The sequence below is a fragment of the Leopardus geoffroyi genome, chromosome E1 (assembly GCF_018350155.1).
Source record: "Leopardus geoffroyi isolate Oge1 chromosome E1, O.geoffroyi_Oge1_pat1.0, whole genome shotgun sequence".
NCBI lineage: Eukaryota > Metazoa > Chordata > Mammalia > Carnivora > Felidae > Leopardus > Leopardus geoffroyi.
In genome coordinates this window covers 5,340,648-5,366,119 of record NC_059330.1, presented here as the reverse complement: position 1 = coordinate 5,366,119, position 25,472 = coordinate 5,340,648, and the positions used below count along the sequence as shown (strand labels likewise).

The following is a 25,472-nucleotide window of genomic DNA, read 5'->3' as shown; positions in this document are numbered from 1 at the left end:
GGGAAAGAAAGCAGCCAGTGACACGGAGTTGGAGAAGACAAGGTGAGAACTTCAGCTTTTGTTGGAGCTGCGGTCTTCAAACTCGAGCACAGCAAGCTCATGGGGCGGTACCCAGATTGCTGGGCCCCAGCCCCAGAATTCCTGACTTACTAGGGTCAGAGGTAAGTTCATGTCTGACAAGTTCTCAGGTGATGCTGATGATGGCCGCAGGTCCAGGGACCACACTTTATGAACCACCGTGTTAGAACTACCGACGGGTCCAGCTTGAGCTGGGTACAGGGCCAATGTTAGGGGGGGTCAAGGTCTAGAATGCCTTACATTTTGTGTCCCCTCGAGAGGAACAAATAGTTTTAGCATGAACAAGGGTAGCATGATGGGAAGAACAATCGGTAAACGCACTGCTCTGTCCGCCATCACCACATCCGGAAGTCCAAAGTCACAGGGACAGCACTGAGGTTCAAGTTCAACTGTCCCCCTGGCAGGAGGCAGGTGGAAACTAAAGAGAGACCTGGGGCAGGGTTCCTGGAGTCGTGCAATGGTGGTGACTCCGGTAAGGAAGTGACTCTGAGTAACTAGAGGGAAAGCTTCTTTGTGAAGGAGATTTGCCGCAAGAAACAGGAGGGGGAAATGAGGTAACATCTGAATGGTGATTTCAGTAAGATGTGACAGCAGTCTGCATCTGTGAAATTAGACCAACAGCCAAGGGAGGGAAAGAAACTGAGCAGGACGGTTTGCCTGGGCTGTAAATACAGCCAACAGAGCGCGTCCTGAAGGAGACCAGTCAAGTAAAGTCAAGGGCACTCGGTGGGGAGGAGGACAGAGAGACAGAAATGCTGGGAGAGGACAGACGGACAGGACAACTCCAGGAGTTTCCATCGATGCCTGACAGTATTCCCAGAAGAGACACAGAAGGGACAATTCAGAAGCAATGATTAAAAGTTAATAGATTTTCGTTTTCCTGAGCAGATGGCAAGACTTCAGTCTTTAGATCAAAAGACAAAAGGCAAGATCAAGCATCACACTATATATGAGAAGGGACCAAAATCCAGATATACTCTAGTGAAATGGCTTTCAAAAAAATAAAGGAGGGGCACCTGGGTGGCTCAGTCAGCTGAGCGTCTGACTTCGGCTCAGGTCATGATCTCACGGCTCATGGGTTCCAGCCCCACATCAAGCTCTGAGCTGACGACACAGAGCCTACTTTAGATTTTCTGTCTTCCTCTCTCTCTGCCCCTCCCCGACTCGTTCTCTCTCTCTCTCTCTCTCTCTCTCTCTCAAATAAACATTTAAAATTTTTAAAAAAATAAATAAATAAATGGGGCACCTGGGTGGCCCAGTAGGTTGAGCATCTGATTTCGGCTCAGGTCATGATCTCGCGGTTCATGAGTTCAAGCCCCACGTTGGGCTCTGTGCTGACAGCTCAGAGCCTGGAGCCTGCTTCGGATTCTGTGTCTCCCTCTCTCTGCCCCTCCCCCACTCACGCTCTGTCTTTCTCTCTCTCAAAAATGCATAAACATTGAAAAACTTTAAAAATAAAGGAAAAAAATGAATAAATAAGTTAATTAAAATTTTAAAAAATAAAGGAAAATATCATCTTTATAAAACACTTGAAAAAGTGGGGGAGGGGAAGTGAGGCAGTCTTTTGAAGAATTTTGAGACTTTTATTTCCATAGAGACAGACACTGCTCACGGAACAACACGTACTCTGGACCAGGCTCACAAGCTCAAACCTCTCTGTCTGTTTTCTCAACTGCAAAAGAAAAACAGTAATGTTTGTTTCATCGGTTGTTGAGGAGACTAAATGAGGTAACATATATAAGTTGTTTAGAACAAGGCTAAGTTTGCTAATATTTTTCAGTAGAGATGTTTGGACTCCATTCCTCCAAAACTCATTGAAAATAATTAAAAGAAAAAAGAATAGAAAAAAAATTTCCACAAGGGAAAAAAATACCAGACTTTTCATTTACTAGAGGTGGAAAATACACATCCACAACCACATACAGAAATACAAAAAAAAAGAGTTAAGTATCCGACTCCCGATTTAAGCTCAGGTCACGATCTCACAGTTCCTGAGTTGGAGCCCCCCCATCGGGCTCAGTGCTGACAGTGTGGAGCCGGCCTGGGATTCTCTGTCTTCCTCTCTCTCTGCCCCTCCCCTGTTCATGTTCTCTCTGTCTCTCTCTGTCTCTGTCTCTCTCTCAAAATAAATAAGTAAACTTTAAAAGAAAAAGAGAGAAAGAAAAGGAAAGAGAAAAGAAAAATGAAAAGAAAAGAATATGAAAATCAATTCAAAGGGTACTAAAGGCCAAAGCATGAAAAACCAAACCTTAAATCTGCTAGAAAAGAATACTGGACAATCCGTTAATGATCACAAAATAGGGAAGGATTTTGAAACAAGGAGAAAAAGGCACAGACTCAAGAGGAAACAAAGTGAGCGTTTTTAAGCCACAAAACATCAAAAAACTGTAAGCCAAAGGCTAGAAATATATATTTACGTGAATATCCAAGACTCCTAGAGAGCTTCACATTAATAAGAAGCTGAAAGAACCCAACAGAAAACGCAGCCTTAAGAGATGAATAGACAAGTCACAGCAGAGAAGACCCGAAGGGATGATACACACAGAGTGGCCTTCAATCTCACAAGTAATCAGGGAAATTCAAATTAAAGCCATAATGAGATATCATTTCATACCCAGCAGACTGGCAAAAATGAAAATGCCCAACGCAACCAACTCAGATAAGCAGGAACACAAACTCTTGGACATAATGCTTTGGAAAGAACTTTAGCAATGGCTAATAAAGTTGAAGATGGATATAGTGTACAACCAGCAATGCCCCCTTTTGGTAGATAAATCCTCACACATGTGCATGAGGAGACAGGCAAGAGCCATGTTCATATCGGTATTGTTTGTAATAAAGACAGAACGGGGGCGCTCTCTATTCCTACCAAGAGAAAAAATGATAAATAATGGTATACTCATACGATGTAACCCTATTCGACAGGGCAAACGAAATGAACCAGAGCTCTAAGTAGCAAAGGTGGGGGGGGGGATTGTCAGTTCCTAATGTTGAGTACACTAAGCAAGCTGAGGAAAACCAGGATGCCATCATACGGGGAGAGTTATAAAACATGCAGTACAACACTCTATATTGTTTCAGGATATGTGCACATGTAGTGTCAATACAAGTACAAAGAGATTCAGGGAAATGATAAATACTTCAAAACAGATACTTCTGGAGGTAGGGAGTGGAATGTAATTGAGGAAGGAAGGGTATATGAGGTGCTTGTGTGTTTTAGTTCATATGCTGGGTAGTTGAGGACATAATTCACTGTTAAGTAATTATTGTTATTTTATTTGTTAGATGATGGATGGATGGATGGATGGATGGATGGATGGACAGACAGGTATGTGGATGGATGGGTGGGTGGTTGGGCTGGTGGGTGGGTGGTTGGGCTGGTGGGTGGGTGGGTGGGTGGATGAGAAAAGGAATAAGTGAATGAATGGAATGAATGTGTAGGTGAATAAGTGGATGGATGGATGGATGGATGGATGGATGGATGGATGGACAGATGGACGGATGGATGGATGGATGGACGGATGGATGGATGGATGGATGGATGGATAGATGGATGATGGATGGATGCATGGATGGATGGATGCATGGATGCATGGATGGATGCATGGATGGATGGACAGATGGACAGATAGATGGATGGATGGACGGATGGATGGATGGATGGGTATGTGGATGGATGGGTGGGTGGTTGGGCTGGTGGGTGGATGGATGGGTGGGTGAGAAAAGGAATAAGTGAATGAATGGAATGAATGTGTGGGTGAATAAGTGGATGGATAGATGGATGGCTGGATGGATAGACACCTAGGTTTTGGTTAAGTACCTGTAGCCCAAGTATTTTATTCACCACCAAATTATCCTTCAACAATAAAGGAAACAGAGTCTCCAGTTTTAAGAACTCAGAGACTACAAGCCCCACAAATTCTCCTTGGGGGAAGGGGCAAGATCCGTGATGATGAAATCCATCAAGCAAGAAGCAAAACTACAGAATTTCTAAAAGCAAGGATGTATTTATTTATAATCTTCAAACAGTACCCAAATCCCAAAAGCCAGGAAGAAGAGACTGGTCAATGGGATCACACACTTGTAACGTTTCACGAATTGTCTTTATTGGCAGAAACAAAGTTAAGCGGTGCTGGATTGGCCCTGGAAAACCTGGCATGCAAACAGGGCAATAAAAGTACGTCATCATGATGCAATAAAACCGGAAGTAGCATCCGTGATCAGAGGAACAGCTCTCCATCTTTAGAGCCTGCTTGACACGCACAGCACTGGGGCGCCTGGGTGGCGCAGTCGGTTGGGCGTCCGACTTCAGCCAGGTCGCTATCTCGTGGTCCGTTGAGTTCGAGCCCCGCGTCAGGCTCTGGGCTGATGGCTCAGAGCCTGGAGCCTGTTTCCGATTCTGTGTCTCCCTCTCTCTCTGCCCCTCCCCCGTTCATGCTCTGTCTCTCTCTGTCCCAAAAATAAATAAAAACGTTGGGAAAAAAAAAAAAAAAAAAAAAGAAAAGAAACGCACAGCACGCTCTCAGCACGGACAGGGAGCTGGTCTCTGAAAGGCCGAAATGGTGCCGGGCCCACTGCTGAACTTGTCTGTGGAAAAATACGACGGAGACAAAACCCAAAACACACGGTGAACCCTGGGAAAATATTCTTCATACATGTGAGACAGGACTTTTCCCTTTGTTTACAAAAAACAGCTCAATTGTATCAATAATCATAACACCCTAGAAAAAAATGCACAGAGGATAGGAATAGGTAATTACATCCCCTGGGGAAAAAAAGAAGCCTTTTTTTTAAAGGCCCCTGGATATGTAAAAGATATGATTAACCCTGAGTCATAATTAAGGAAATGCAAATCAAAATATGCAGGATCTTTCTAAGGGCGCCTGGGTGGCTCAGTCGGTTCAGCGTCCGACTTCGGCTCAGGTCACGATCTCAAGGATCCTGAGTTCGAGCCCCACGTCGGGCTCTGTGCTGACAGCTCAGACCCTGGAGCCTGTTTCGGATTCTGTGTCTCCCTCTCTGTCTGTTCCTCCCCTGCTCTTGCTCTGTCTCCCTCCCTCTCAAAAGTAAATAAACATTAATTTTTTTTTTAATATGCAGGATCTTTCTAAAAAATGAATCGATTCGGCAAAACGTAAGCATTGGAGGACACCTGATGCCTGGACGACCGGCTCTCTCTAGCTGCTGGTGGAGGATGTCAATGAGTGGTGCCTACTTGAAGGACAAGCCTTTGACCTGGCATCTCACTGCTACGAATTTACCCTACAAATATGTCTCCTGGGCTTCCCATTACATATGAACCAGGCCAGATAGTGTGGCATCAACTTCGGTAGTCCTGGCAACGGGCAGCGAATAATACTGGAATCCATGCATCCAGTGGAATACTATACAGCTGTTATAAAGAGGCATCTCTGTGCGTACAGAGGCGGGAAGACCTCCAAGATAAAATTTAAAAATAAAAATAAAAAAGCAAGGAGTAGAGCAATGTTGCAGTAGGATCCTTTTTATATACACAACAACGAAAATAATGCAGCGAGGGTATGTAGAGACCCATCACAAGTAGGATGTTTTATACAAACAGTCCTTTTGTCTGGACATAATGATGCACGCAAACGACAACAACCTCCTTTTCTTTCGGGAGAGGTCCTGGGATAAAGAAGGGGAGGTGTTTACCTTTGAAAGATTTATCACTTTCTTTACTGTTTGAACTTTTTAAACACATACATGCATTATTTTTTTATTTTTGTACTATTTACAGAGTTTCTCTGGGCTTAGGGAGTGGGATCATGGGCCCGTCTTTGTTCTTCTCTTTGTACTTCTTTATGTGGGGGATAAAAACTCTGATAAATGTCATTTTATAAAAAGAAATACAAGGGCCAGGAAGTAAGAGGGGCCACTTCTCCCTGTGTAAATGACAAGGCATTTATCAAACACAGATCCTAATACCCACCCGGCCAGAGGGTAGGAAGGATTAGAGGAAATCCCAGGTATAAATCGTTTCACCTAATACCCTGCACCAATAAGCCTCGGCACATGGGAGCTGCTGTTCACATAAAGGCTCGAGTCTTTCCTTCTTCCCATGCAGGTAACTCAAGGGTCCTCTTATGGTGCCCCAAGCTGACCTCAGGCCAGAAAGAGTCAAGAGCAAAAGACCTTGGGCTTTGCTATCCTGCCTGACGGCTCTTCCCCAGAGAAACCCCAAAGCTCCTTCCTGCTCCCCAGAGCTCTCACCCGTGTCTCCCCAACGGGGAGTGGGCTGGCAGCCAGGAGGCCTGTGTTCCTCCACGCAGTCACTTTTTGTTGAGCGAATGAGGCAGTTCTGAGCTCATTCCGCCAAGGTAAACTGGGGGCAGGCCAGGTCTAATTGCACATTGTACTGACAATGACTATTTACTAGTCTAACAATCTCGAGAGACTAGCTACTGGGAATGCTTTATTTTATGTGTCAATTCTAGGGCTTGCTCACACAAGCACAGGGGGAGTCTGTGCAGTTAGCAGAGCTGTTGGCAAATACTGTGGCGATGCCACAGATCTGCCCTCTGGCGTCTTCCCTCTGCAGGCTCCGCAGCTGGGAGAGCTGGGGATGGTCACCAGGTGCATAGCCCTCCCGGTGGAGGCCATGTGTCCCCAGCCGTGAGGGCTCAGGGTAAGCAATCCCAGGCTGTCTGGGGAACTGCCTTGCCCAACACTCTCATGTGACAAAGAAGGAGACAGAACCCCAGAGACGTTGAGTAGAGGCCTTCTCAAGGTCACACAGGTTGATGGTTTGGGAACCCGGACCCTGAACTCTTGACTTTCAAGATGGCGCTCTTCATCCTATCATTCTGCTCGAGGACAGCAGGGTCTCTCATCAGATACAGAAGGTCAGGATCACAAGCAGGGTGGGGTTGGCGGTGGGGGAGGGGGGGCACGTAATCTAGAATACATCTTGATAACCGTCGCACCAGGGGCAAATTCTCCAGAAAGTCATTCCTAAACCAACCCCTTTCCATTCAAATCAATGTCCCCCGAACCACAGGTTTGTTGGTTTGAATTTAAGAAAACTGGTACTTTGTGTTTGAAACCAAAACGGACAAACAAAAATACAAAGATGTACTCTCTAAAGGTCTCTGGCTGTAGTCAAGGGCACACTCTAGGTCAACCTCATCCTCTGCAAGAGGGGAGCTCTGCTGTGGTCTCCTGTATATTATACAGGCTTTGGGGTAAGGTTTCTTGTTTCAGAGAGCATTATGTGGCTCAAAAATAAACGTCCGAGACCACACCTCTAGTGCATCCTAATTATTTACCAAGGGGAGGAGAGAGAGAGAGGATTACTTGATGGTGACATTAATCTTGGGATATTTTAGGAGGAGGGCTAAATCCTCCCCCTCTCCCCCTGCCATTGAGATAGAATCAGGGAACGTTACAGCTGAAGGACTGTTCAAGGGCATCTCTTCTAGCCTTGATATTTGCAGATGAGGAAACTGGAACTGGGAAGCAAAAGCAGACAGTCCAAGGTCACTGGCTGCTGGCTGTGACTGAACACCCCATCTTCTCACAGAAGAGCTTTCCCTAATGCACCAAGGAGCCCACAGCCTCCTCCGTGCCCGAGGAGACGGTGCAGAGGTTGGTTTCTATTTCAGGGGACCCCAGCGCGCCATTTATTTTCTCCTCAGATGTGCTGGCTGTAATCCCCTTGGAAAGATGCCCAGAGTCGAACCAAATTCCCGTCTCTGACTGTGATCCCCATTTCGGTTCTGGCTCATTCCTGAGAGCAGGACCCTGGCCAAGAGTCCTGAAGAGAATCTGAATGGATGCAAGGATGCAGGCTCTTTCCACAGCAAGGGAAGACTCGCCTTGGCTCCCGAGCCTGAGGACTTGTGGGGAGGGGTCGATTAAGAAATCTGTGAATTGCTCAAGTCCCCTCTTGTCGTCGCCTGGCAGACTTACAGTGGGGTAGCCCGTGGGGCACCTGAGACCTCCTTTCCTGTTTCTTGACCTCTTCTTATCTTCTAAAACACACACACACACACACACACACACACACACACACACACACACTGAGGAGCACCTGGGGGGCTCAGTTGGTTAAGCAACCGACTCCTGGTTTCGGCTCAGGTCATGATTTCGTGATTTGTGAGTTCAAGCCCCACGATGGACGACTCCAGGCTGATGGTGCAGAGCCTGTTTGGGATTCCCTCTCTCTCCCTCTCTCTCTCTCTCTGCCCCTCCCCGCTCATGCTCTCTCTCTCTCAACATAAATAAATAAAACTTTAAAAAACTCTTTAAAAGAAAAAAAAATAGGAGATGGAAGAATTTTAGAGGCTGTCATCTTTTTTCTTTTTCTTTTTTCTTTTTTTTTTCTTTTTCTTAGGCTTGAACTCCTAGTGGGAAGGCAATTTAGTTTGTGGACTATGGAACATCCCTGAGAAGTGATCAATGAGAGAAGGTTCGCATTCAAACCCAGGGCTTTGGCACGTTGATTTGGGATAGGCGTTTGCTGCCACGCTGAGTAATGCAGCGCGGCAAAATAGGAGGTGAGAAACCCAACAGTGAGTTTTAGGCATAGGGTGCAGTGTCGCCTCGGGGTTTATGGAATTAACGTCTCGCGCAGATGTCTCCTTCCGTGGGCAAAGCCAGACTGCCCACTCCAGGTCCCAGGGAAAGACACGGGGGAGCCAGGATTGTTCCGGGCAGGGTGGGGACAGGACTGGGAGCTGGATGTACTCTGATCGGTCTCCAGTCTCCCCTCACGGCAGGTTTTTTTGGGGGGGGGTGGCCCGCACTCCTGAGAAGAAAACAGAAAGCTAGGGGAGGGGCACGCATGGGAAACCATCCACATGACCGTCCCCCAACACGGCACCCTCTTGGGGGTGAGCTCCTGCCACTTTTCCCCTCTCAGAGCCACTCCTCCCAGGGACCGGGGGCTGAAGCAGCTCAGACACAAGTCGCCAAGCACGGCTCTCACGTTCCCTTCTTCTCTGTTCGGTACAATGGCCTGTGGTCCACGCACCAGGGATGCACACTCTGCTTCTCCATCCCGTTCCTGCTAAGGGTGCGTCCTGGCCCAGGAGGGTCCCCTGGACCAGGGCCCCTCCCTCCCCTCTGCTCCTGGACACTTGGGTCACCTTCGTCCAGCGGGGGCAGCGGGCAGGAGGAGCAAGACCCTCCTCAGGGCTGCCGGGCTGAGAATCTTCCCCACAGGCCCCGCTCCTCCCGTGTGGGTCCCCAAGGCTGGACTCTGAAGGTGGCAGGTCCTCAACCTGACCTCTACGAATTGCATCAAGGGACCTCCGGGTAGTCCTGGCCAGGGGGAGGCAGCAGGAGAGAAGGGCAGGAGGAGGGTGGGATTATCATCAGGTCCCTCCATCACGGATGGGCTATCGAAGTTCCCCTCCAGACAACAGTCCTTCCTGCTCCCTCCCCCTCGTCCCCTCAGTCCGGCAGCGGACCAGTCTGCTGCTGTTAGCTTGTCCAAAACACCGTGCTGCTCCTTACAGTTTCCTTACCTTCTTCTTTTCAATAATGCTTTTGCTACACTCCAAATTACCCCTCGTAAGAGCGCCACCTTACAAGGCCATCCTGCCGGCCTCCTACGCATACATCATCCACCGCCATCTTGGGCCTTCTTCCCTCCTTGGCCCGTTGGGATGCCATGGTCCATCCTTAACCACCACCCCGGCCTCCGCCTCATCCGCTGTGCTCACCCAGCAGAACCACCAGCGGAGAGAGCCAAGCAGTGGCCGTGTAGCTGTGGGACTTCAGGCAAGTTACCTGAACCCTCTCTGAACCCTCACTTCCCACCTGTAAAAGGAGACGAACCAGTGCCCAATGAGGGTTCTGTGATACTCAAGTTAATACATACACGTGGTATTTAAGACCTTGGGTGGATATTCTAAGTGCTCTCGATACATGGTGGCTGTTGCCTGGCTCGGCAAAACGATGTCCGGTGCTCGGCTCCCTATCTTATTAGCTGTGTGACTGAGGACAAGTCACTTAGCCTTCCAGCGGACTCATCTATAAGATGGGGAGAGGCTGGCTCATAGAGCAACTGAAAGGATTCAATGAATAAATACACATAAGAGTTCAGAACAGTGCCTGGGGTACATTCAATGCTATACTTCTGCTACTCTCGTTACCAGAATCTCTTAGCATGAATGACCCAAAGTCTCAAATGGCCCCTCAACCCTTTGGCGATTCTGCTCTCCTCCCTTGGAATGTTCACTCTTCCACGTTCCAGACGTATTTCATGGTGTCTCCTGGAACCTCCCACACCCGCTCCCCATACCCTCCAACTTGACCTTGCCTCATCCTTCAAGGAGAAATCGGAGCGGGAAGAAAGAAACTCTCATTTACAGGGAATCTTCCTTGCCAGTTGTTAACAGCCACAACCCCCTACACCTTCTCACGGACTTACCTCCTGAAATCATCCCCCTCCTTCTGAATCACCAGTTTCTCTCCCTCAATGGACACATTCACCTTGAACTTCTCAGAACACTACATACAACACTCTCCCTTGACCCTATGCCTCCCAGGCCAATCACTGCCCATTTCCCGCTATTTAGTAGTGGAGGAACCAGAAGAGTCTCGGGGTTGAGGGATCTTGCCACTATTCACGTATCCCATCGGCGGAGGACCTGGGGCTCAGAACACATGTTTTTTATGGTTTAAAATAATAATAATAATAATAATAATAATAATAATACTGACACAATAAGACGCCCCTACACACCCACCAGAGTGGCTAAAATTTAAAAAACTGGCCACAATAAGTGTTGCCAAGAATGTGAACCAAACTCTCACACGCTGCTGGTGGGGACAGGAAATGATAAACCACCTTGAAAAAACTCTTGGGTAGTTTCTTCTGAAGGTACAATATTTTTTCTCTCTACCTCCCGGCAGTTCCACACGCAGGTATTTACCCAAGAAGTTGAGAACAGAGGAGAACAGGGTCCACGGCCGAACCCGCGCAAAGATTGTCCGCCGCGGCTCTACTTGAAAGAGTCATAAAGAAAACGAAATCATCCGAATGCCCGACAAGTGGAGCTGGAATAAATACATGGCGGAATATTCCTGAAAGGGATGCTACACAAGGTGACGAGTGTAGCAACACAGATGAGTCTCACAGAGATTATGTTAAACGAAAAGCCAGACCTACGAGAGTACATGTGGTGTGATTCCACTTATACGAAGGCCAAGACCACATTCTTTTTAAAGACTCCAAGAGCACAGATGAAGCCATTTGGTAACGACCGAAGGCAGCAGGGCTGTGACTTCTGGGGGTAACTACAGACTGGGAAGGGGCTAGGGAATCATAGGGGGTGAGGGAAACGTTCTGTGTTTTTTTCTTATTTTTTTAATGTTTATTTATTTTTGAGAGAGAGAGAGAGAGAGACAGAGTGGGAGCAGAGGTGGGGCAGAGAGAAAGAGGGAGAAGAGAGAGAGAGCAGAGAAGGGGCAGAGAGAGAGAGAGAGGGAGAGAGAGAGAATCCCACGCAGGCTCCTCATTATCAGTGCAGAGCCCGATGCAGGGCTCAAAATCACAAATTGTGAGATCACGACTTGGGCCGAAAGCCAGCGTGGGACGCTCAACCGACTGAGCCACCCAGGCGCCCCTAAACACCCATGCTTTTAACCTTGCATGAAACTCCCGTCTGTACCCCAATTATACCAACACCACGAGGAGGCAACTGTTCTCAGTCTTCCAGTCCCCTAACTGCCTGTATTTAACTCCGTTTACAAACCCAAAGACCCTCCGAGCTGCAAGGGAACTTAGAGAACCCCTCGTTAGAAACAAACAGACCTGGAAAGAGAAAGTGAGTCTGACGCCGCCCATCTCCTCCCTCCAAGTACAGTTCACGTTCTTTCCTTTGCCCCACCACCGCCTGTCTCTGCCATGCCTCTGCAAGCAAGACTACTCACAGAGGTTTAGGATGTAGCTCTCGGAGAGCTGACCCTGCGATAATGAACGGCTCAGCGGGCTTCCTTCAAGGGGAGGGAAGGCACCTTGCGGCTGCACAGGAGGGGATGGAAAAGGGATCTGGCGTAAAGACTGGCGGAGGGGAAGAGGCTTCAGCTCGGCCTCTAATGAAGCTGTACCATGAGTCTGCTCTGGCCGCCTGGCGAGCAGCGAAGGAAAGAGGGCCACACCGTGCATGCCAGGAAGGAAGCAGAGTGCATTCATCTCAGCAGCCGGCCCAAGGACACTGATTCCGCTAATAAACTCAGGGCAACAGTGAATATGAAATTAAAGGCCCACCACCCTTTCCAAAGGAGCGAGTTAAGTAAAAAGAAGTATTTCCACTGAAAGGGTTGTCAGGGGGTGCCTGGGCGGCTCAGTCGGTTAAACGTCCGACTTCGGCTCAGGTCATGATCTCACAGTTCACGGGTTTGAGCCCCGCGTCGGGCTCTGTGCTGACAGCTCGGAGCCCGGAGCCCGCTTCGGATTCTGTGTCTCCCTCTCTCTTTTCCTCCCCTACTCGCACTCTGTCTCTGTCTCTCAAAAATAAATAAACGTTAAAAAAAATAAAAGAATGGAATGGATATATTTAAAGAAGAAGAAGAAGGAGGAGGAGGAGGAGGAGGAGGAGGAGGAGGAAGGAGAAGTCAGGTTAAACCCAGAAGAAACGGGATCAGTCTCTACATTTAGGAGGCCCCTGACCCAAAAGGAAGGCCAGCTACGAATAAGATGGTCACCACCTCTAAGGTAGCACCTGACTACATGCTTTGCATAAAATCTCATTTAATGGAAACTCTGAAACAACCTCACAAAGGGTGCATTCATCATCCCCACGTGGCACTTAAGAAAAAGAAAATTTTCAATAATTTGTCCCAAACTGCACAGCTAGTTACATAAATAGGCAGGGTTGGAACAAAACATTCTTTTTACCCCAAAGCCTGCGGTCTTCCCGAGCAGTGTGCGCTGCCGCGAGAAATAAAGATCTATTATATGGCAAGAGAGTGGAACGAGTGACGGCCTCAGCAGGAAGGGGAGTAGAGGTCATGTTCGGAAGAACCGGGCCCCAGGGACTTGGACGTGGGGGTCAAGGATTTCATCTCGGCGGTGAGAAGTGGCAGTAAGGTTGTGTTCAAAAGTCCAGCCTCGGGGCGCCTGGGTGGCGCAGTCGGTTAAGCGTCCGACTTCAGCCAGGTCACGATCTCGCGGTCCGGGAGTTCGAGCCCCGCGTCGGGCTCTGGGCTGATGGCTCAGAGCCTGGAGCCTGTTTCCGATTCTGTGTCTCCCTCTCTCTCTGCCCCTCCCCCGTTCATGTTCTGTCTCTCTCTGTCCCAAAAATAAATAAACGTTGAAAAAAAAAAAAAAGTCCAGCCTCCTGTTACCATCTGGCAACGGCCTCGCCACCCCGGTGATCCATCACATGTGGCTTGTGGTCCACTGTCCCCCATGAACTCTGGCTGGGTGCGACCCGATCCCGTCTCTGTGACCCACAGCACTGCAAGCATTCGCTACCGTTACTGGTGAGCACGCCTAATACCAGTTACAGACGGCAAGGACCAAGCTCCGAGATCAAGAGTCAGACGCTTAACCGACTGAGCCACCCAGATGCCCCTGTGTCCACATTCGAATAATCTCAAGGTCTGAGTCACGGGACTCCCTGCCTTAGCAACACGCAGGGAAGCACTGAGTGGTTACGAGAGAGCCAACGAACAGGACGGGGCAAAAGGATCGGCAACATCTCCCCAAACCGCTGTCACCTCTCCGTTGCTACGAATATCCATCCAATCATCCCAGCTTTTCACTCTCTTGGAATCAAAATCTGTGCACGTGGACTTGAACACATATTCATCTAATTCACTCACTCAACAGGTGCCAGATGAGATGAACTTTGAGCCTCCCATCCTTCCCCGGGTGGATCCAGTGTTTCCGTGCCGTGACAGCTTAAAACAAAACAGCCTCTAAGTTAAAGTTATCTTTATTGAAAAATAAGTGGGGGGGGGGGGTGCTCCTGGGTGGCTCAGTCAGTTGAGCGTCCAACTTCAACTCGGGTCGTGATCTCGTTGTCCATGAGTTCAAGCCCCATGTCGGGCTCTGTGCTGACAGCTCAGAGCCCGGAGCCTGCTTTGGATTGTGTCTCCCTCTCTCTCTGCCCCTCCCCCACTCATGCTCTGTCTCCCTCTCCCTCTCCCTCTCTGTCAAAAATAAATAAACATAAAAAAAAAAAGAAAATAAGTAGAGGGGCATCTGGCTAGTTCAGCTGGTGAAGTGTGCAAGGCTTGATCTCAGGGTTCTGAGTTCTAGCCCCACATTCGGGTATAGAGTGAACTTGAAAATAAAGTCTTTGGGGCACTTGGGTGGCTCAGTCAGTTAAGCATCCGACTTTGGCTCAGGTCACGTGGTTCTTGAGTTCAAGCCCCGTGTTGGGCTCTGTGCTAACAGCTCGGAGCCTGGAATCCGTTTCAGATTCTGTCTCCCTGTCTCCCTGCCCCTCCCTCGCTCACACCCTGTCTCTCTCTCTCTCTCTCTCTCTCCTTCTCTCACTCTCTCAACAATACATAGACATTAAACATTTTTAAATAAAATAAAATATTAAAAAACAGAAAACAAAAATAAGTATATATAGTGCGCACATGAGATGTTCTGAAAATGTAAATTCTCCTCAAGCTAATGTATTTGTGATTTTAAAACCATTCAAATAAGAAGCATGCCTGTGGGAAATACAAAGCGGGCGCGTGGAGTCTGAAGTCTAGCTGGGAAAACTTAACAGAAGAGAAGAGGCAAGACCTTCTGAACTGAAAGAGAACTTGAACCAGATATTACATAAGAGATAAAGCTACAATCATTAAAACAGTGAGGTACCAACCTAAGAATAGCTAAATGGAACAGAATGGAACACCCGAGAGGATCGAGGTTAAGGATCGAGGTTATGATAAACAGGGCATCCGAATCAGTGGAGAAAAGAAACGAATCCACGAGAATGTGGATTATGTCCTTGGGATACAGCTTCTCCTCACACACGTATCAGGATGTTTGCCCAGCCCATAGCTCCTACAAGAACTGTGTGAACTTCCGAATAAAGGGCGCATCTGGAAAGTCTAAGTTTCTCTTCTGTCACGTGACCCTCTCCCATTTCCTGACCAAGACTGATTGGGCCAGAAATTAAAAAACAGGGTTTGTTCTCAAGACTATTTAGGAGCATGTGGGTGGCCCACTCATATTTCTTTAAATTTCTTTAGTGCTTATTTATTTTTGAGACAGAGAGAGACAGAGCATGAGGAGGGGAGGGGCAGAGAGAGAGGGAGACACAGAATCCGAAGCAGGATCCAGGCTCTGAGCGGTCAACACAGGGCCCGACGCGGGGCTCAAACTCGTGAACTACAAGATCATGACCTGAGCTGAAGTCAGACGCTTAGCTGACTGAGCCACCCAGGTGCCCCGTGGGGTGGCCCAGCCATTAAGCATCCAACTCTTGATCTCTGCTCAAGTCACGATCTCACAATTCATGAGTTCGAGCCCTGAATCAGGCTCTGTGCTGACAGTGTGCTTGGAGCCTGCTTGGGTCCCTCTCTCTCTCTCTCTCTCTCTGCCCCTCTGCACTTGTGCTCACTCTCTCTCTCAAAAATAAATAAACCTTAAAAAAAAAAAAAAAAGAATATTTAGGAGCGGGAAATATTCCAAAGTATTTAGACTCGTAAAGTCGTACAGAGTTGGACCTAGAGTCCCTGTCAGGACACCTCAAAGCCACATGCAGCCCTTACCGTGTGTGAGCAGCAAACCCTGGTCTGGAGGGTGGAAGGCTTTTGCAGAGACAGAAGCCCCAAAGAGAAGATCTCTGCCCAGTTCCCAGCCACAAGACGTCCCTGTGCTATCGAATAAGCTTTCTCTTATTTGGGGTATTTTGATCTGCGTTTCTCATAAACGCATTCTGAATAGAACATACACCGTGTTTCAAACCAAGTTCTAGGGACAGCCTAGAATTAAACATGAGGAAATGAGATTGTAAAAGAAACAGAAGGACCTACCGACCCTGGCCGAGCAAGGCATGTCCAACCAGGAGAGGAAAAAAAAAAAAAAAGGAAAAGCCAGCGACAAAAGGAGGGACGAAGAGGTCAGATCGTATAAAAATTTTGAGCATCGCGTAGGGCGAAAACGACCGTGAACGTGCTCCCATGTTCATAGGCGACTAGGCTTCCATTTTGGAAGATGCGAACGTTCTGGAGATGCATGGCCAGGATGACTGCATGAGCACACAGATGGCCACAACCCCACCGAACTGTCCGCTCAAAAGTGGCCAAGAGAGTGAATTTTATGTTGCGCGTATATTACCGTAATTAACAATAATTTTGTAAACAGTTATTATCTTCAGCGTATATAAAAAAGCTCTTCTGAATAAAGAAGAGATGAGCTTCCTTAGGGGAAAAACAGGCTGCAGACATAAACGAGCAATTCAGAAGAGAAGACAAAAAAAAGGAATGATCTCTCTCTCTCTCTCTCTCTCTCTCTCTCTTTTTGGAAAGGTATCTCTTCAGGGTAATATGATGATATATAATAAGAGTCTTAAAACATGCACAGCTTGTGATTTAATAATTCCACTTAACAGCAATCTATCCAAGGGAAATAATTGCACACATAGCAGAGATTTATATGCCATGATTATTATCGCGGTATTATTTATAATAGGGTAAAATTAGAAACAAGCTAAATGTGATCAACAGGAAAACGGCTGAATAAATGATGTTCCTTCCAAGGCTGGGTGCCACGCACTCATTCTCTGCTGTCTTCTGCAAAATCTTTCCACGCTGTGAAAGACTGTCAGGGAATCACATTAAGTGAGCGAAAGATTTATAATTAATATACAATGTGTTACATCTCTGTAAAAATGGGCAGCGGGCAGGGGAGACGCAGGGGAATTTGTAGGGATGAGGAGTAATTTTTCTGTGCTCTTCTGTGTTTTCCAAACTTTCTTTAATGGGCAGATACCTTTTTTTTTTTTTTTTTTTTTTTTTTATGTGAGGGCATGGGCAGGGGAGGGGCAGAGAGAGAGGGAGACACAGAATCCAAAGCTCCAAAGCAGGCTCCGGGCTCTGAGCTGTCAGCACAGAGCCCGACGTGAGGCTTGACCCCACAAACCGCGAGATCATGACCTGAGCCGAAGTTGGATGCTTAACTGACTGAGCCAGCCAGGCGCCCCTAATGAGCAGATATTTCTTTTACGATAAGGAATATTCTGTGTTTAAGAGGGGGTGCATTCTGGTGGCAGGGGGTTACTGTGAAATGGTACCAAAAAAATAAATAAAAGGCATATTGCAAAACGCACACACAGCCTCCCTTCAGCAATGCGGGCCTCTACCTGTGCAGCCTCCCTGTTTCTTTCTTTCTTTTTTTTTTTTAATTAATGTATTTATTTTGAGAGAGAGAGAGAGAGAGAGAGCGGAGCAGAGACAGAGGGAAGAGAGAGAGGGAATCCCAAGCAGGCTCGAAGCTGTCAGCACAGAGCCTAATGTGGGGCTCGAACCCAGAAACGTGATATGACCTGAGCAGAAATCAAGAGCCGGATGCTTGCCCGACTGAGCCACCCGGGCGCCCCTGTGCAGTGTCCCTGTCTCTTGCACAGCGATGGGGCGAAACACTGCACCGGCCCTCACACCCTGGCCACCGAAGCCTGGAGGAAAGCCGAGGAGCTCCCCCCACCGCCCTCCCCCCATGCAGGTTGCATCTGGAGGAGAGAAAAAAACTACCTGTCCCCCACTCGTCCAGCAGGGACACTGTGGTGCCACTTCAAGGGGACAGGCGGGGGGCTCAGGGACAGGAGTCAACAGCTGGTGCGCCGTGCTCCTGGAAGGAACCGGAGGAAGCCGTGCCATTGGCAGCTGGCCCGAGGCCACCCTCCACCCGGAGGCAGCATCGGGCCGGCAGGGACCAGACAGATGGACGCGGACCCCGCAGCTGTCAGCCGAGGGAAGAGGCCTCCCGATTCTCTGCTCGTTTAGAGGAAATTAGCCATCAACACCCGCGTCTCTTCAGGTGTGAACTTTAAATAAGATGTTCCAGCGAAGCGGCTCCAGGAAGCTGAGCTGCTGTGTCGCTGAGGCCGGGAAGAGAGTGACCGTACAGGGTGCTTGACTCTGCCGAACGGCAGCTCGGGGAGCCGGCGGCACGTGAGCGACGAGAGCCGGGCGGAGGCCAGCCGGAAGCCACTGCCTGCACACGGCCCGACCGAGCCGGGGTTTGGCCAACCCACGTGATGGAACCTTCTAGGGCTGGCGGCCTGTGTCTCTGAGTGCCCACGAGGCCGAGCTCACGGCTCCAGGCGAGGTGGGGAGTCTGTGCGGGTCTGCCCCTGAAGCCCGTCCTATGGCCTGTGGACCCCGCTGGGCTGAGCCTCTTCCTTCCTGGGCCCCCACCGCAGCCACTGCCCCCCACCCCCCAAAATGGTGTAGCATCTGAACTCCCCACGGGGTCCACTCTGAAACTGCTTGGATCACCAGGAATGAACTCCAGGGCGTGGCCACACGGCCACTTTTTCAGAGGTGCGGATGGCCTTGGAGGGGAGGCATTCTGCCTGAAGGAAAGTCAGGAAGAGAACAGGGCTGCATTAAGATATGTATATACCAGGGAATACTACTCAGCAATGAAAAAAGGCGATATCTTGCCATGCGCATCAGCGTGGATGGAACTGGAGGGTATTATGCTAAGCGAAGTGAGTCAGTCAGAAAAAGACAGATATCATCTGATTTCACTCCTGTGGAATTTGAGAAACTTAACAGATGAATAGAGGAGAAGGGGGAAAAATAAGATAAAAACAGAGAGGAAAGCAAACCAGAAGAGCCTCTTTTTGTATTTTTAAGAGACAGGGAGAGAAAGAGACAGACAGAAAGAGTGCGCACGAGCAGGGGAGGGGCAGAGAGAGGGGGGGACAGACGATCCGAAGCAGGCTCTGGGCTCTGCACTGACAGCAGAGAGCCCGACGTGGGGCTCGAACTCACAAACCTTGAGATCATGACCTGAGCCAAAGGTAGACACTTAACCGACTGAGCCAGCTGGGCACCCCTCTAAGAGACTCTTAAATACAGAAAACAAACTGATGGCTGCTGGCAGGAGGTGGTGGGGGAGGGATGGGCTAAATGGGGGATGGGCATTAAGGAGGGCACTTGTTGGGAGAAGCACTGAGTGTTATTCGTAGGGGATGAATGAATCACCGGGTTTTGCTGAAACTAACACTGTATGTTACCTAACTTGAGATAGGAAAAAAGAAAAAAGAAAAAACGAACAGGGCTGGGAAGGGTTAGAGTCAGGGGTAGAGGCCAATGTCACTCCCCTAATCCTCCTGACTAAAGTCCTGGCGGGCAGAGCCCAGACCTGGCAGAGAGGCACCCGGCAAATAGGAACCCCCCTCCGACCCCCACCGCCCTTACCTACTGCCCACAACCACACGGAAAGGGAAATACCAGCAAACCCATCTGACCAGGGAGAGACCAGACTCAGAGAGGTTGAGCCCAGCACCCAAGGTCACCCAGCTATAGAACAGCAGAGCTTCAAGTCCATTACCCTAACGGGGATTGGTGCTGGTCAAGGTCATGAGTTTCATCAGGAACTCAAAGGCTAGGCAGGACGAAAGGACAGGGCTGAAGCTGTCTTCCCAGCCTTAGACAGACACGTCTGCTTGAGACAGTTTCAAGCACGGCCATTCAGGATTGAGGCAAAGCAGTGGGGGGGGAACCATGGGGGCTCCCAAAAGGGAGTGGGGCGGGGGGAGGTGGGGTGGGGTGTTGAAAACAATGGGTCTGTTTTGGAATAAAATGCACGTCCAGTCCGTTTTATAGCTTCGAAGGACTCGGATTTGGTAGACGGACTTCTCCGGGTAAGAAACTTCAGCCCATCTCTTTCCTTTCGGGCTTGAGGACAGAAGGGCCCTGGACCAGCCCCTGGGCCCTGCCGTCTTCCTAAGTTTTGCAGCGCATGGCTCTGGAGTGAAGTGCCCCCAACTAGCCCCTCTGGAGAACCTTCACAAGGGCTTTGCCCTCATGTGTTAACAGTTCAGGGCTTAGAACACGACACCCCCTGTAACTCTTTGCATCTGATGGCAGATAATGCCCCGACTAGGGGTCCCTTCGTAGGGGGTGGGCGTGGGGGTTGGGGTCTTCTCATTTTGCTCCGAATCACGACCCTGCTTGGCTTCCAAATAAAGCCGGCTGCCAGCGCTTTTAAAGAAAGTTCCATGATTGAACATATTCACATCGGGAGGCTCAACGGCACACAGGCTGGGAAGAAAGAGAGCCTTCAGCCCCATTTCATTTAAAAATGGCTATTCTGTTTCCGGAGGGCAGGAAACAAATGAGGAAATCACTGTGTGAGTACGGGGGAGGCACGTGCCCACAAACAAGGCCCAGACCATCTGGTCCCATTAGCTGCTGTGCCCTCTGAACCGCACCCCATGGACTGAGACACAGCTGCCTTGGCTGATGTGTGAGCAAGTTCAGGCCTCCTCAATCTCCCCCTGCCCCAGGCTTCCGGCCTGACGTCAGGGGCTCGGGATGTGCCCCTTCGGTTTACTCCCACCTGCCCTACGCCCCTCCAACCGAGAACGCAGGATCCTGGAACATATCAGGGCAGGGCTTGGGGGATGTCCTCGCCGAGACGAGAGGGCGGGGGCCCTCGTGGGATCTCCGATGCCACCCAGGCTCTCCCTTGTGTGGTGGTAGGATGTATGGAAGCAGCGAAGATGGGATGTACGGAAGTGCTAAGACCTCGCTGTTCAAAGCTCGGTCCTCAGGGCAGCATCACTGGTGTCCCCCCGGAGTTTGCTAGAAACGCAGAATCTCCAGTCCCCACCCTACTGAGTCAGTAGTATCTGCAATTACACAAGGTCCCCAGGCAATTCCCATGCACCTTAAAATTGGAGAAGCATTAGTATATGACAGTGGTTCTCTACTGGGAGATCTTGCTCCCTTGGGGGACATTCGTCAATGTCTGGGGACATTTCTGGTCATCACAACTTGGGAGGGGTGCCCTGGGTAGAGGCCAGAGAGGTTGACAAGCATCTGACAGCGACAACAAAAAATTATCCGGGCCAAAATGTCAATAATGCCGAGGTCGAGAGACCCTGGGGTGGGGAGTTCTCTCATAAAAGGAAAAATACGCCGGGGTCTGTTCCCCTTTCCCGGTCTTCCCCAGAGTCCACCTGAAATTCTTACTTACACATACATTTATATAATATGCCCAGGACAACTCTGTAAACAGATGTCTCTTCCCAGCATTTAGTCCCAGAAGGCAGGAATGATGTCCTGCATTTCAGAGCAACATTAAAATCTAAATTATGAACAGATAAATGATCTTTCCTCCATTCCTCAAAGCATCTGTTTTCCCCTCATGTTCATCAGGGTACCTTCTGAGTATACCATGATGACACGGGGGGTCCCCGTGGCTGTGGGCAGACCTGTCATGTGCGTCTTCCTACAGCCGGAGGCAGACTGCATTAAACACATATGTCATCTCAGTCCACACACTTGCCTTACTTCTTGGCTGGACTGACCCAACAATGGCTTAAGCCTACGAAGCCAATATTCTGACACGGGTGGTGAAGACCCTTTCCAGGGTCACGTTGTAGAGAAACCAACCCAAGGTCTTTGCCAGATACTTAAATCAGTCATTGAGTCTTCTTGATTCTTCCTTTTTTTTTTTTTTTCCAAAGATATTACTTTTAAGTAATCTCCACACCCAACACGGGGCTTCGAGAATTGCACACTCTACCAACTGAGCCAGCCAGGTGCCCCTGATTCTTCCTTCTTAGATCTCAAACCTACCCCCCTCCCATGTCCTTGTCGATCACCTCTTACGAGACCTTTAAAATATGGTGCCCACCATTTTTTCTGCTTTTAGTCTACCCTCTCCTTATCCAACCACCATACCTCCTTATCTGGCCATGTCATTCTCTTGCCCACAATTCCTTAATGGTTTGCTACTGAGTAGAGGCTAAATGCCCAGCTCCTTAGCAGAACACAAAACATCCTGCCTTCATCCTGTCATGTTTGTCTTTGAATATCCAAAGACCCACGTATAGTTCCCTGAAAACAGGTATCTTGGATATCTCTACATATGGCTGCATGCTATTTCTTCTTCCTGGGATACTGAATTCTCAAAGTACCGACTGAGTAAAATCCTACTCGTTCTCCAAGCTTCAACTTAAGCATCACCTCCTCTGAGAAACCTACCTCATCTTTCCAACGGATACAATTCTGCCTCTTTTATCATGGTTTAAACCAGGTCTCCATTACAACAGTGATCAAATTTTATTAGTTGTTTTGTTTGCACATCTCTATTTCCATTAGACCTTGAGCTCCATGAGGTCAAGAATCATATTTATTTTTCTTTGTAACCCCATCCCTTGACATACGTCCTAATACATATTAGCCGCTCGTGAGACACTTGCTGAATGAAGAGAGCACTTTAGGAAGATGAACAAGCCAGGGTCACATGGTGACAGAGCAGAGGCATAATGAAATGCATATAGCACAAGGAATCAACAATGACCCATAGTTTTTTGAACCTTGGAAGGATGCCACCACTGGAGGAGGGCGGGGAAGAAGAAGGAAGACAGAAAAGAGACAGAAGCTTCCAAATAATTTGCGAAGTTTAAAAACCATTAAGCTAAAATGACTTTAAGGTTTTGGTGGAGCATCTGTACGGAGATGCTCCTCAGGAAGTTGGAAATGGAGGGACAGACCAGGAGAGAGAAGCAGATTCGAGAAGGATCTACCTGGAGGTGGGAGTGTGTCCCATGAGAACAGAATAGATTGATGAAGAGACAGAGGGGAGGGGTAGAGCAGGCAAATATTAAAGAAAAGAATCTTTGTGGAAACATGTAATTTTAAAAGCAGGGACAAAAAAATAAAATAAAATGAAATAAAATAAAATAAAAATAAAAATAAAAGCAGGGACAAAGAAGAGGAATCCCCAGGAGGCAGAGGTACTGGAAGGGTGGGCAGAAAATGGAGACCGTGTTCATCCTGGGAAATCAAAACAGGAGAAAATGCACCACATAAGACGGTTAATGGCTTCAAATACACAAGAACAGAGAGATTAAGGACGGAAGAATGGCCACAACTAGTCGCTGATGCTCCGAAGCATCATTTCAGAAACAGAAATACTACCTTGGTGACTATGCTACGCTGTATGTGACCTCAGGAGCGCTTCATGATGAGAAAAATGGGGGGGTCTGGATCAACCGCAGACATCTACGGTTTGAGCGTTCAGCAGAAGAACAGTCGGAGAGATTGAGTGCGCAAGAGATCAGAGCGCTGATGTTCCGATGATGAAGGCTGAGGAAGAGTTGTCTGTCTGGGGCTGAGGTGCTGAGAGAGCCAGACGCCTAATGCAGTCAAGGTCAGAACAGCAGGGTGGGCTGGGGCAGGTCACAACAGTGGCTCCTGTGACCACTTCTGGCGCAGACAGGCTAGTCCGACAGGGCTTCCGGTCTCCAGCCAGTACCAACCATCTTGAGGGACAACAGATCCCATCCGTCTATCATGACCTCTTCGTGGTGTCATGTTTCCTTTGCTGATAAACACCGACCCTTGGAGGAGAGACCAGTTCATCACCTTCACTTGAGCCAAGTTCGTCACCTTCACTTGAGCCAAGTTCGTCACCTTCACTTGAGCCAAGTTCGTCACCTTCACTTGAGCCAAGTTCGTCACCTTCACTTGAGCCAAGTTCATCACCTTCACTTGAGCCACACTGCTCACAGTCCTCACGTCGGGATCATGCCGCGCCCTAACCTTTGTCTTGCCAAACTGGGGGGCACCAACTTCACGTTTCTGTCTCGTCATGGCAGCCCCAACCTCCAGGGCACCAATTCTCTCCCTGTTCTTCCTTCTTGATTTGTGGTGACCAGAGTCAGCTGCCAATGAATAACCGTCATTAAAACACAAAACAAAACAAAAGAAGGACGTTGTTTCCCATGGTTTTCAGTAAGCCCTTCCAAGAAACATTTAGTGAGAAAAGGCAACTACACTTTGGCATTCTCCTTTGGCTCCTCGGGGTCTTGCAGGATTGCATTTCTATCGGTGAGAGGAAGGCACAGTGCAGGATCCATGCAACACCCTGCATTCTGGTCGTGTTGACTCTCCGCGCGCTTCGTTTCCGCCTACTTCACGTCTTTTGGCTTGAAACTTTTCATGTGAATAATCACCGTCTCTCACTCTCTTTTTACCTAATCCCATGCCTTCCCTCCCATCAGTTATCAAATTGAGCAGAGAGCTGAAGCCTCCGGACAGGTAGGACAGGGTTGAGGCCAAGGAAGGCATCTGGAAAGCACTTTGTAAACGAAGCGGTTGCCCTCAGACCTAAACATCCCCCCAGGCTGCTCAGCCACAGGACTCAAGCCCAGGGAGACACAGTCACAGTGTAAAACCCCGTACCAGAAATAACTTCTACTGTCACCATGTAGGTGGGTGGGTAGGTGACAAAAGCCCTCCGGGGAGGACCCTGTGCCAACCGGCACAGAAAACAAAGCCAACTCAGCTTCTCCGGGTGCATTTCCTCCAAAACCAAGGAGTAGAGGATTTTACTCTGAACCAAGGATTTGACTCTGAAATCAGGGGATCTGATGGGCGTTAGTTACCCCGGCAGGCCACAGGTCAAAGCCACGAGCCGACGAATGGTTTTCTTCCGACCCAGCGAGAGCCACAATATGCACAAAACCATGCTGATGGACCACGAGGTTAGGCATGGTTCCTCTGATGATCCAAGACGGAGAGACCCAGCAAAGGGGATCAGATGGCAAATTTACAGGCTGATACCTTCCAGCAAAATTATCACGCCAGCCGAAATTTTCTCCTTCCTTGAAAGGCACCACCAAATGCGCCTAGCTGACAGTGTTTCCCCGGTGGCATAAAATTAAACCAGAGGATGCCAGGCCACGCAATGGCTTTCGGGGCTTGTCTTGTACCCCTCGCGCAACCCCCCATTCTTTACGACATCTCAAAGCCTGTAGGCGCTACTCTGGGAAGACGTATACCTGTGCCTGCCCCCACCCTGGTGAAAGCCAAGCCAGATGAGTAGGAAGGGCCACAGGATGGTCAGGTTCATGATTTGAGTTCTGATGCCTGTCCCTGTGTTTGGTCAACCTGTTCCATCAGTGTGAAGAGTAAGACACTCACAAGGTAATTACACGGTTTGAAAATGAGCAATCTTAATACAAACGCGAAATACATATTCTACTTGACTACTTAGGATCTTGGGTGTTAAGATGCACAGATTGAGTAGGCTGCCAAATAGAGACCCCCAAAGAAATTGTTTCTTTAAAAAGATAAAAAGGGCAGGGGTGCCCGGGAGGCTCAGTGGGTTAAGCGTCCGACTCTTGATCTCCGCTCAGGTCACAATCTTATGGTTTGTGGGCTCAAACCCCATGTAGGGCTCTGTGCTGGCAGCATGGAGCCTGCTTGGGATTCTCTCTCTCTCT

The 25,472-nt window shown here is 48.9% G+C and overlaps 1 protein-coding gene across 4 annotated transcripts in view; it reads right to left on the bottom strand.

Moving 5' to 3' along the window:
• SHISA6 (shisa family member 6) overlaps positions 1 to 25,472 on the bottom strand; it is a 282,449-nt gene that overhangs the window by 153,317 nt on the left and 103,660 nt on the right. The gene's annotated exons all lie outside the window — the stretch shown is intronic.